The 7,431-nt window shown below is 45.2% G+C and overlaps 1 pseudogene across 1 annotated transcript in view; it reads right to left on the bottom strand.

Moving 5' to 3' along the window:
* Positions 1–2,482, bottom strand: part of LOC150034217 (small ribosomal subunit protein uS3m pseudogene) — a 3,856-nt pseudogene extending 1,374 nt beyond the window's left edge. Inside the window, exons 1-2 of the transcript XR_016531746.1 lie at positions 2,310–2,482; positions 1–529 (exon numbers count right to left, since the gene is read on the bottom strand). The exon at positions 1–529 is cut by the window's left edge and continues 1,374 nt beyond it. The product of XR_016531746.1 is annotated as a small ribosomal subunit protein uS3m pseudogene (transcript). The remainder of the gene's footprint in view (positions 530–2,309) is intronic.
* Between the last annotated feature and the right edge of the window lie 4,949 nt (positions 2,483–7,431).

The raw sequence follows: 7,431 nt of genomic DNA, 5'->3' as shown, positions 1-7,431 counted from the left end.
ATGCTTTAAGGCCCCGCCGCTGACGCGAAGTAATTTAGAAAGATTCTTCTTTATCGATGGTGATCGGTCATGGTATCCATAGCGTTGCTTCTTTTTCGGCCAAATCCGAATTTCGTTTTGCTTTTCCCGGTCGTCGAGCCTGATCGACTCGACTCTTTTCTCTGCCTCCCGGCCTCTCACTTTGTTTCGTTCTTCTTCTGTATCGTCGCTTGAATGAAGACACCCGATTGGCCCGACTTTCCCAAATGCCCACCACCGGCCCTTCTTCTTTCCGGGTTTGGATTTTGCGCGTCGTTTCAGTCGTCGTGGTCGACGAGGAAGAAAGAAATGAATGAATGTTCTTTTGGGAAAATGTAAAATAATACACCTACCGAGACGAAAGCCAAAGGTGAGTCTCGTAGGTGGACGTATCGAACCGAAATAAGATCTCAGATTGACATCTTGATACAGTGATTTACCATAATAATAAATAGAGTCAATGGCGACTCCGCCGTGGGAAGAGCCGCTTATTTCTTGATAGGGGGGGCTTCTATTCACCAACGCAGACTAAAAGTGCTCTCCGAACCGTGCTGGATAGTCACCCATCACACGGCTCTCAAACCCAACCCGTGGTGGATCCCGGGAGACAAAGTCAAAGCGCTTGATCCTTTGCCCCATACTTTGAGATGCTCCTCCCCGCCGATCAAGCAGCGACGCTACTCGTGATAGGCTGAGTTTGAAGCCGCTATCGTTCGGTTCGAATAAGTCAAGTCCCTTCGGTCGGTTCGCTCAGGTGGTCTTCCCGCTCCGTGGGCTTCCCTAACGTTCAGAGTTGTTCTGGTTTGAGAAAGGAGCACCGGGCGAACGCTCTGAATGAATAAGAAATAGACAGCTCCGGGAATCAATGATTCTTATTCCACCGAGTTGAAGCTAGCAACATGTCGATTACACACCGGAGGTTGGTAAGAACTGAGGGACAATGCCCCCTAACCTAAGTGGGCCTACCAGCAAAGCAACAGGTACTTGATCGGGTGGGGGAGCGGTTTGGTTTCGTGCAACGCCCTCGCAGCAGGAAGAGGGCTGTTGTCATTTGAAAGGAAAAGCCCCTTGTATAAGGTTCCAAACCAGCGCACCCCTAAACAAAAAGCTTTGAAGCCCCAAATTGATAGGATATTTTCAGAAAGAAGCCCCTTCATTATTATTAGTAGTAAGAGTAAGGTTTTCAAAAGGTGTAGACATGCTACCTTTATGAAAAACCTTTTTGTTTAGGGGTAAGGGGGCGCTAACGAGCAAGAAAAGGCCCCTTCCTTTATCGTATCGAGAGATAGGCTCAGGCGCCTTTACTAATATTCTAAAAGAGGGCGGGCGGCCCCTCTCCCTCTCGGTCGAGCTGCTTCGCCCCTCTTTCCTTTTTTGTTATTGAAAACGGGGCAACTTTCTCGCTTGTTGCTTTAAGGGTTCGACAGTGAATTTCTTCTTCCATTCTATCATTTGTTTGACAGCTTAAACTAGGCTCCATTTTTTATAGGTTTTTGGTCTTAATCAAGATAGGTCAGGGGCGCGTCGGAACGGTCGGTGGCTGCTTAGTCTCATCCGAGAGTCTAATCTCTTTGTACTGTTTTTTTTTTCTTTGAAAAAAAAAAAAGAAAGAAGGGGGTCAATTTAGGCTCCTTCCCTTCCACTGCATAGCTGCGCTAGCAGGTACTATGAGCCCTCTGTCCCACGCATCTAACCCGCTCGCGTGGTTCACCGGTTCCACCGAAAACTCTCATTTGTTGAAGGGGAGCATAGTGCGCTTTAGGCACCGAGCGAGAAACGTCTCTTCTTTCGTGTCGGTTTATTTTATTCACTGATCTGAAACTTAGCACTTGTTTTCTTATTGATTCCAGGGGCGGCGGCGTTCTTGAATGAAGTCGAGACGAACCGAATTAGCACTTCTTAGATCAAGCTAGGCCTCTCCAGCGGAGCTGGGCGCCGGGGCCTTGGATGTGCTAGCAATTAGCACATAGGGGGGTGGTTGCCCGGGTTTCTCGGCCTGGTATCCTGCACCTCGCGTTCATGATATCTACATTCAACTGTGGCCCGGAGACACGGTCGAAGCACGCCCAGTGTGCTTCTTTCACGACATGCTCTGGTCCTGGGTGTTTTCCAGTGGTCTTCTAGCGTTAGAAGAAGTCGTGTCCGTCCTGGACATCCGCAATGTCCTCCCACGCTTTTTTGATTTTCAATATAGGACAAACTGAAGGAAAAGACTGACTCATTCGGTGACTTTCGCAGTCGCCCTCACTGAACCGACTTGAATCTGAACTACGATTCAGATCAAGTCTTACCGAAATTGGATTTTCTTTTCGTGCCATATGCGCTTAGACTTGACTTTATCCCCCTTTTTTTCCCGGTCCAATATTTGTTCTCGAAAGTCTTCGTTTCCGTGTCGAAGCAAACTCTCCAAATTTATGACCAACCCTTCCTTCAGTGATCTTACAACGAACAGAAGTTTTTCCATTGTAAATTCGTACGGAGCTATCAACGAATTCCGGCAAAATCGAAGATCTACGTGACCAAATTTTCCTGTTCAAAAGAGGATCTCTCTTCTTCTTCATTCTCAACAGGAATGCATCAACAAAACTGCCCTTCCATATAGATCGTCGTGGCATGAACTCAGAATTTCTTCGATTCCGCCCCTCTTCCTTCCCCCAACCCAACTAAGGGGAAGCACCTACTCTTATAAAAGAAAAAAAAAAAAAAAAAAAAAAAAAAAAAAGAAAAAAAAAAATAAAATAAAAAAAAAAAAAAAAAAAAAAAAAAAAAATAAGCTAGAATGTTGAAGAGGATTGTTTACGCGCACAGCAGAGAAAGACTTATGCTAAAATACATAGGCAAAAGACAGATAGGCATAGTGCGATGTTCAGAACACGAGAAAAAAAGAGATATCTAAAGCAGTTTCTCTTCCTGCTGCGCTTTATCGCCGCTCCGGGCTGTACTTCAAGCTTTTCCTTCAAGCAGTCTCTCAGGGTCAGGGATAGTCTCAGTACCTTTTTTGAAAAGCCTCGTTCTCTCTATTTGAGCTAGTTGCCTTTTTACAGTGGAGGTTAGAATAGCTACCATAAAGAGCTCAAGAGACTCGGATTAGTTCAAACGCTCGGGACCAAGGGGCGTAGCAGCTATTTCACTGGGAGTGAATCTAGCTAGGGCTATTTTCCACTAATAAGAATCTCTTGACCCCTATGACGTCTAGTAAGGATCGGAGATTGTCTAAATGGTAATAAGGAAGTGGCTCCCGTCCTCTCATATCATATAAAAGAGAAAGCTGTTCTGCTTGTTCTCTCTTTTCCCGAGTCATTACATTCAAATCGTTATTTTCAATCAAGTTGGTCGTCGTCACACCACTCGTTAATGCAGATCTGAGAGGCTGGGTCGTCCCGCATTGAATACGAATAAGCTCTTCTTTCATTCCTCTTATTCAAATGCTTTCCCTTGGCTTCGGTGTCAGCTAGGACTGGTAGCATGGTCTTCTCTTAGGCTTTCTCTTGGTGGAGGAATGGGAGCTGCACGTTAGCACTTGACTTTCTGACTTTTCCGGCATAAGAGGTCTTGTCTCTTTACTGTTTTAGCGGAATAAGCAGTCTTGGTGCTTTGGGCGTGGCACTAGTCTGACTGTGCTTTCCTAGCCTTTGGCTATTCTTGATCTGATCTTGTCAGGAAGAAGGGCATCCAACAGCCTACAGACAGAGTGATGGTGATGCTTCTGTCATATATTATGATAGTCTATTTTTTCATTTTTGAGGAATTCGTATAAATAGACTGTTTGGCTTAGTGTTCGTATCAAACTCTAAAAAGAGGTTGTTTTCTTGCAATTGAATCAAAAGGAACTGTTCTTACCTCAAAGGGAGTGCAACCAGCCTATCCATCAGAACATAATATAGGAAAGTCTTCCCTCTCGGTCGAGCTGCTTTGCTCCTTCTCTTATACCTGGCTGCTTCTCGCTCACCAAAGCTACGGATCGGTAAGAAGACTAGCTTAGCTTTCCCTTTGTCCGCTCCTTAAGCAAGATCCCCCATAAAGAAAAGAGTCCGAGTGTTGCCTAGTGATATCTAGGATTGCAGCGAAAACCTTGCTTGTTGCAGGGAATCGATCGGGAGTTGCTGATCCTGCGGCTAAGAAAGGGATGTGCTTGCGTCCTCATCAACAAGAACGTAAGAAGACTCAGAGTTGTTATTCCGCGAAGTCTTCCACATCGATTGGTTGGGTTGGCAATGAATGGTAGCTAAATGTGAACGAGTCTGCTAAACTCAAATAGGAAATTTCGATGCACTAAGAAGAGTTTTTTTGGAAAAAGAGTTGATGAACCTTTCGCCTCTCGAGGTCTACACTATGGTTCCCTGATGAGGGCTAGCACAACGAAAGACAACCATGAGGTAAAGAGTCTACGATCTACTATCCCTTGTACACGGTAGATAGCTATGAATTTGTTCTTCATTGAGTTTTCCTTCGTCTTTCAGGCCTTTTCCTAGCCACTCAAACTTTTGAAAGTCGAAAACCCATCTTTCATTGTAAAGTAATGCCTGCACTCCTCCATTGATGATATCTCGTCAGTCCCTGATCTCCTCCGGTGGCCTTACTTTGCTTTCAGGTCAAAAAACGAATCTAGCTTTCGCTTGGACTCCAACATTCATATAAGACGAATTGCATGTGTTAAGCGTTTGAATAGCTGTCTTGGAATTCTTGTTTTGAGAAGTAGAAATGGTTAGCCAAAGACTTCCGTCAATGAACATGAGAAAGAAGCATCTCTTTTCTAAGATTAATATGAGGCCTGCAGAGAAGTCTGACTTCTATTACCTCATTTATATAATAGTGCTCACTGTCCTCCCTCGCATGGCTCTAATTCGCTTTTTCTTCAAAAGCTTTAGGAAAGGAATTTAGAAAGCTCCAGGTCCAGATGGTAAACTCTTTTATCAGAGGAGAGAGTCAGCAAAAACCTATGAAAAGATGCTAGAATTAGCATGTTGAGCTGTCTCAACTGGATCAATAGCTTTGTTTTCCACCAGAAACTAATCTTCCCTGGTCTAAGTTAACACAACGAGAACAGGATGTGAGGCTTCGCCGAATGTGATTGTTATTTTTCTATATATAGCTGAAATAAACCTTCTTTTGAGAGGGAGAAAAAGTCCAACATTTACCTTCCTGCCGAGTAAGAAAATTGGCTTCCTTTGTCTCACGCAGGAAAGCATGAACTCTAGTTAGTCTGATGCGTAGAAGCATCTTATGACAATCTTCTTCCGATAATTGAATCTGGAAGAGAGCTCCTCCCCCTCGGTAAAGCACTCTCTTATCTTCTTAGTGGCAGTATGCTTGGAGGCATTCCTGTTGAATACCCCCGCATTCAGGTGATACCCACCTTCACTATGTGGTTCCTTTGCCACTAGAATGGCCCGGCTGTCGAATAGTTGCCTAAGTCGGTCTCTCACCAACTCCTTATTTGCGGTAGGTCTTCTATCCGCATGAGTTAGCGTAACAAGAATGAATTTCTTGATTGTGGTGCCCCTTCTTTCCATGGTTCCTTCCTTCATTTGTCTGTGCTCCATCTCTACCAATGATGAAATCAAAATGAGGTTTGTCCCTCCTGCGTCTGCTTGCTACTCCCGCTTTCTCTTCCTTGATCGTAGTTGGTCCTGCTTTCTCTTGCTGCTCAAGATGGTCGATTGCTGCTGTCGGCTACCTATGCCTGCCCGCTTCTTGCTTGACCATCTCTCTACGCTCTTTCGAATTCCTATTTTCATCCTTCATCCCATTAGAATCCAACAGAAAATGTTCGAAGAATCAGCTGCCTCTCCTCTTCTGGACTCTTCTCTGACATCACAAGTGTATATCATCAGATTGTCCGGTCTCTCCCTATGGCTAAGAAGCTAGACCCAATAAGAAGCCCTTAGATGCTGCCATCTCTTTCTTTGTAGATGTAGATTTCCTTCCTGTGTTCTTAGTTGCATTGCATAAGGACTAACCGCTTTCTTGTTTGTGATTGCCTTTACTAAGTACACTAGATTCATTCCTTTTGCTCTCGAGATCCTAATGCCAACTGCAAGATAACATCAGAAGCGTCAATGCATCGTCGAATAGGTGGTAGCAGCTCTCTATGTACTTGTAGTTGAGTAAGGACTGTAAGCTTCAAGTCCCTTCTTACTTATCTTCTTTTTTAGAACCGTCGAAGAACATTTGCCAATCATGAGGAGTTTCGTCTTCTTCTTCGCCTACCGCTAATAGAATAGCTTCGTCTGATAAATGCATCCCCTTACTAATCAAATCAAGCTCATAGTCAGGCACGGGATGATCCGTAGGTGGTCTGCTATTGCCTGCCCCTTTCCTTACTAGGGCTTCCCGTTGCTTTTACAGAACTTTGAGAGTCACATCTGCCACCTTGCTGGCCCATGAAGGCTGGCTTTCCAAAGAGATACTTCAGCGGGTCCATCCTTGCAATCAGCATGGTCGTATAGTTCAACATGTAGTGGCGTAGGCGTTGCGAGGCTCATGGTTGAGCACAACCGCTTTTTTCTAGAACCGTATACCTTGTCTCATAATCAGTGAACTTCTTGCCGATCTCGTATATTGCTCTTTCTTTCCTACCAGTTTCATCGTGCTGACCAAGGACAGACACAACTCATGGATGCTTTCATTACTTACAGATGCATCAGGAGAGGTCGACCAGGCGTTGGCAGTACCAGGATGGGAGGATGGAATAGATATTTCTTCACTTTGTCAAACGCCCTTTGGCAATCCTCCTTCCCTGTGTCTATCTTTTCTTCAAAAGGCGGGGTCTTCTTCCGCCCAAGACTTGTCGATCATGTCATCGACATAGACCCCCATTTCCTTGTTCATCATATCATGAAAGAGCGCAGTCATGGCTCGCAGGTAGGTCGCCCTGGCATTCTTTAGACCAAACGGTATCACCTTGTAACAGAACGTACCCTTCTATCTGATATGGTGATAAACGCCGTTTTCTCTCTGTCTTCCTCGGCCATCTTGATCTGGTTATATCAAGAGAAAGCAAGCATCCATAAAGGACAGCATCCCATGTCCAGCGGTGTTGTCCACCAGAACATCGATGTGAGGAAGAGGAAAATCTTCTTTTGGGCTTGCCTTAGGCGTCTTTGGACTCACGGAACCTGCTTTCAAATTGAGGGAAAAACCGTTCTCGAAGAAGCGTGACCATCCAGTTGAATCTCGTTACCCTCCCGTGTGGTTATGGGGGCGGGCCTACTTTCCACTTTGTTACTATGGAGCCGGGCGGCAAGCAAGTGAATGTGATCCCGCCCTCCATCAGCCGGTGTGTGTGAGCTTCGCTCCAACTAGCTCTACACCGCCGCCGGCCACTTTCGCTCCTCTACCATATTCATAGATTCATTCTTTGGAAGTTAGGAACGTGACTCGATAGCGCAGGCACAAGACCTTTGAATGCAA

The sequence above is a fragment of the Benincasa hispida genome, chromosome 9, assembly GCF_027475165.1.
Source record: "Benincasa hispida cultivar pf3 chromosome 9, pf3_genome.v1.1, whole genome shotgun sequence".
NCBI lineage: Eukaryota > Viridiplantae > Streptophyta > Magnoliopsida > Cucurbitales > Cucurbitaceae > Benincasa > Benincasa hispida.
Note: the sequence above shows the minus strand (reverse complement) of the source record. Positions and strands in the feature narration are given on the sequence as shown.